We start from the raw sequence: 5,000 nt of genomic DNA, 5'->3' as shown, positions 1-5,000 counted from the left end.
TGAAAGTGGCACTCTGAAAATATTTCCAAGTTGGGCTGACTTAGAAAAAATTCGAGAACCAGGCTGAGGAGGGGACCATCTGGCAAGGGAGTCCGACCTAAAGTGCATCTAAAGCGGATATGGGTTGGTCGAGCCTCCCTTGATTTGCCCTGGAGCTCCCACGTCTTAAAAAGGTCTCTCCTATAATTGTACACCAACCATTTTGAGGTTTGGGTGCAAACCTCTCGAATGGGGGGACTCGGTCCCCTATCTACAGCGCCCCTAATGACGACAGGTGGTACTGCGCCCCTGGTAGCCCGGCCATTGAAAATGAATGGGCCCATTCATTTCAATGGGGAATTTCGACCCCTGGTTGCCCGCCATTCATTTCAATGGGGAATTTCGACCCCTGGTCGCCCGCCATTCATTTCAATGGGGACTTTCGACCCCTGGTTGCCCGCCATTCATTTCAATGGGGGATTTCGACCCCTGGTCGCCCGCCATTCATTTCAATGGGGGATTTCGACCCCTGGTAGCCCGCCATTCATTTCAATGGGGGACTTCGACCCCTGGTAGCCCGCCATTCATTTCAATGGGGGACTTGGACCCCTGGTAGCCCGCCATTCATTTCAATGGGGGATTTCGACCCCTGGTCGCCCGCCATTCATTTCAATGGGGGATTTCGACCCCTGGTAGCCCGCCATTCATTTCAATGGGGGACTTCGACCCCTGGTTGCCCGCCATTCATTTCAATGGGGGATTTCGACCCCTGGTCGCCCGCCATTCATTTCAATGGGGGATTTCGACCCCTGGTCGCCCGCCATTCATTTCAATGGGGGATTTCGACCCCTGGTAGCCCGCCATTCATTTCAATGGGGGACTTCGACCCCTGGTAGCCCGCCATTCATTTCAATGGGGGACTTGGACCCCTGGTAGCCCGCCATTCATTTCAATGGGGGATTTCGACCCCTGGTCGCCCGCCATTCATTTCAATGGGGGATTTCGACCCCTGGTAGCCCGCCATTCATTTCAATGGGGGACTTCGACCCCTGGTTGCCCGCCATTCATTTCAATGGGGGATTTCGACCCCTGGTCGCCCGCCATTCATTTCAATGGGGGATTTCGACCCCTGGTCGCCCGCCATTCATTTCAATGGGGGATTTCGACCCCTGGTAGCCCGCCATTCATTTCAATGGGGGACTTCGACCCCTGGTAGCCCGCCATTCATTTCAATGGGGGACTTGGACCCCTGGTAGCCCGCCATTCATTTCAATGGGGGACTTCGACCCCTGGTTGCCCGCCATTCATTTCAATGGGGGACTTCGACCCCTGGTTGCCCGCCATTCATTTCAATGGGGGATTTCGACCCCTGGTCGCCCGCCATTCATTTCAATGGGGGATTTCGACCCCTGGTAGCCCGCCATTCATTTCAATGGGGGACTTCGACCCCTGGTTGCCCGCCATTCATTTCAATGGGGGACTTCGACCCCTGGTTGCCCGCCATTCATTTCAATGGGGGATTTCGACCCCTGGTCGCCCGCCATTCATTTCAATGGGGGATTTCGACCCCTGGTAACCCGCCATTCATTTCAATGGGGGACTTCGACCCCTGGTTGCCCGCCATTCATTTCAATGGGGGACTTCGACCCCTGGTTGCCCGCCATTCATTTCAATGGGGGATTTCGACCCCTGGTTGCCCGGCATTCGTTCCTATGTGGCGGGGGATTTCAACCCCAGGTCGCCCTCGTGTGGTTCTTTTTGGCGCAGCTGACGGGCTCCGCTGCTCGTGGAGGTTTGCTAGTGGAGGATAACCCCCTGCCTGGGCAACTCGAACGCCCGGCATTCGTTCCTATGTGGCGGGGGATTTCAACCCCAGGTCGCCCTCGTGTGGTTCTTTTTGGCGCAGCTGACGGGCTCCGCTGCTCGTGGAGGTTTGCTAGTGGAGGATAACCCCCTGCCTGGGCAACTCGAACGCCCGGCATTCGTTCCTATGTGGCGGGGGATTTCAACCCCAGGTCGCCCTCGTGGGGTTCTTTTTGGCGCAGCTGACGGGCTCCGCTGCTCGTGGAGGTTTGCTAGTGGAGGATAACCCCCTGCCTGGGCAACTCGAACGCCCGGCATTCGTTCCTATGTGGCGGGGGATTTCAACCCCAGGCCGCCCTCGTGTGGTTCTTTTTGGCGCAGCTGACGGGCTCCGCTGCTCATGGAGGTTTGCTAGTGGAGGATAACCCCCTGCCTGGGCAACTCGAACGCCCGGCATTCGTTCCTATGTGGCGGGGGATTTCAACCCCAGGCCGCCCTCGTGTGGTTCTTTTTGGCGCAGCTGACGGGCTCCGCTGCTCATGGAGGTTTGCTAGTGGAGGATAACCCCCTGCCTGGGCAACTCGAACGCCCGGCATTCGTTCCTATGTGGCGGGGGATTTCAACCCCAGGCCGCCCTCGTGTGGTTCTTTTTGGCGCAGCTGACGGGCTCCGCTGCTCATGGAGGTTTGCTAGTGGAGGATAACCCCCTGCCTGGGCAACTCGAACGCCCGGCTCCCCCGCGGTCCGCTGGAGCTCCTCCAACGGCCAGCAACAAGCCCCGAAGACGGGCGCGCTCCCCGCGGTCCGCTGGAGCTCCTCCAACGGCCAGCAACAAGCCCCGAAGACGGGCGCGCTCCCCCCGGTCCGCTGGAGCTCCGCCAACGGCCAGCAACAAGCCCCGAAGACGGGCGCGCTCCCCCCGGTCCGCTGGAGCTCCTCCAACGGCCAGCAACAAGCCCCGAAGACGGGCGCGCTCCCCGCGGTCCGCTGGAGCTCCGCCAACGGCCAGCAACAAGCCCCGAAGACGGGCGCGCTCCCCGCGGTCCGCTGGAGCTCCTCCAACGGCCAGCAACAAGCCCCGAAGACGGGCGCGCTCCCCCCGGTCCGCTGGAGCTCCTCCAACGTCCAGCAACAAGCCCCGAAGACGGGCGCGCTCCCCGCGGTCCGCTGGAGCTCCTCCAACGGCCAGCAACAAGCCCCGAAGACGGGCGCGCTCCCCCCGGTCCGCTGGAGCTCCGCCAACGGCCAGCAACAAGCCCCGAAGACGGGCGCGCTCCCCGCGGTCCGCTGGAGCTCCTCCAACGGCCAGCAACAAGCCCCGAAGACGGGCGCGCTCCCCCCGGTCCGCTGGAGCTCCGCCAACGGCCAGCAACAAGCCCCGAAGACGGGCGCGCTCCCCCCGGTCCGCTGGAGCTCCTCCAACGGCCAGCAACAAGCCCCGAAGACGGGCGCGCTCCCCCCGGTCCGCTGGAGCTCCTCCAACGGCCAGCAACAAGCCCCGAAGACGGGCGCGCTCCCCGCGGTCCGCTGGAGCTCCTCCAACGGCCAGCAACAAGCCCCGAAGACGGGCGCGCTCCCCGCGGTCCGCTGGAGCTCCGCCAACGGCCAGCAACAAGCCCCGAAGACGGGCGCGCTCCCCGCGGTCCGCTGGAGCTCCTCCAACGGCCAGCAACAAGCCCCGAAGACGGACGCGCTCCCCCCGGTCCGCTGGAGCTCCGCCAACGGCCAGCAACAAGCCCCGAAGACGGGCGCGCTCCCCGCGGTCCGCTGGAGCTCCTCCAACGGCCAGCAACAAGCCCCGAAGACGGGCGCGCTCCCCGCGGTCCGCTGGAGCTCCTCCAACGGCCAGCAACAAGCCCCGAAGACGGGCGCGCTCCCCGCGGTCCGCTGGAGCTCCTCCAACGGCCAGCAACAAGCCCCGAAGACGGGCGCGCTCCCCCCGGTCCGCTGGACCTCCTCCAACGGCCAGCAACAAGCCCCGAAGACGGGCGCGCTCCCCGCGGTCCGCTGGAGCTCCTCCAACGGCCAGCAACAAGCCCCGAAGACGGGCGCGCTCCCCGCGGTCCGCTGGAGCTCCTCCAACGGCCAGCAACAAGCCCCGAAGACGGGCGCGCTCCCCCCGGTCCGCTGGAGCTCCTCCAACGGCCAGCAACAAGCCCCGAAGACGGGCGCGCTCCCCGCGGTCCGCTGGAGCTCCTCCAACGGCCAGCAACAAGCCCCGAAGACGGGCGCGCTCCCCGCGGTCCGCTGGAGCTCCGCCAACGGCCAGCAACAAGCCCCGAAGACGGGCGCGCTCCCCGCGGTCCGCTGGAGCTCCTCCAACGGCCAGCAACAAGCCCCGAAGACGGGCGCGCTCCCCCCGGTCCGCTGGAGCTCCTCCAACGGCCAGCAACAAGCCCCGAAGACGGGCGCGCTCCCCGCGGTCCGCTGGAGCTCCTCCAACGGCCAGCAACAAGCCCCGAAGACGGGCGCGCTCCCCCCGGTCCGCTGGAGCTCCTCCAACGGCCAGCAACAAGCCCCGAAGACGGGCGCGCTCCCCGCGGTCCGCTGGAGCTCCTCCAACGGCCAGCAACAAGCCCCGAAGACGGGCGCGCTCCCCGCGGTCCGCTGGAGCTCCGCCAACGGCCAGCAACAAGCCCCGAAGACGGGCGCGCTCCCCGCGGTCCGCTGGAGCTCCTCCAACGGCCAGCAACAAGCCCCGAAGACGGGCGCGCTCCCCGCGGTCCGCTGGAGCTCCTCCAACGGCCAGCAACAAGCCCCGAAGACGGGCGCGCTCCCCGCGGTCCGCTGGATCCCCTCCAACGGCCAGCAACAAGCCCCGAAGACGGGCGCGCTCCCCCCGGTCCGCTGGAGCTCCTCCAACGGCCAGCAACAAGCCCCGAAGACGGGCGCGCTCCTCCTGGTTCGGCACACGCACTCAGACACTCAGACACTCACACACCCCTCCGCCCGCGCCCCTGGGCGCCCGGCAGCTCCGCCAACGGCCAGCAACAAGCCCCGAAGACGGGCGCGCTCCTCCTGGTTCGGCACACGCACTCAGACACTCAGACACCCACACACCCCTCCGCCCGCGCCCCTCCTGGTTCGGCACACGCACTCAGACACTCAGACACTCAGACACTCAGACACTCAGACACTCACACACACCCCTCCGCCCGCGCCCCTGGGCGCCCGGCAGCTCCGCCAACGGCCAGCAACAAGCCCCGAAGAGAGGCGCG

This window comes from Leptonotus elevatus, unplaced genomic scaffold (genome assembly GCF_054856555.1).
Source record: "Leptonotus elevatus isolate MCC_2025b unplaced genomic scaffold, RoL_Lele_1.0 HiC_scaffold_293, whole genome shotgun sequence".
In the NCBI taxonomy this organism is placed as follows: domain Eukaryota; kingdom Metazoa; phylum Chordata; class Actinopteri; order Syngnathiformes; family Syngnathidae; genus Leptonotus; species Leptonotus elevatus.
Note: the sequence above shows the minus strand (reverse complement) of the source record.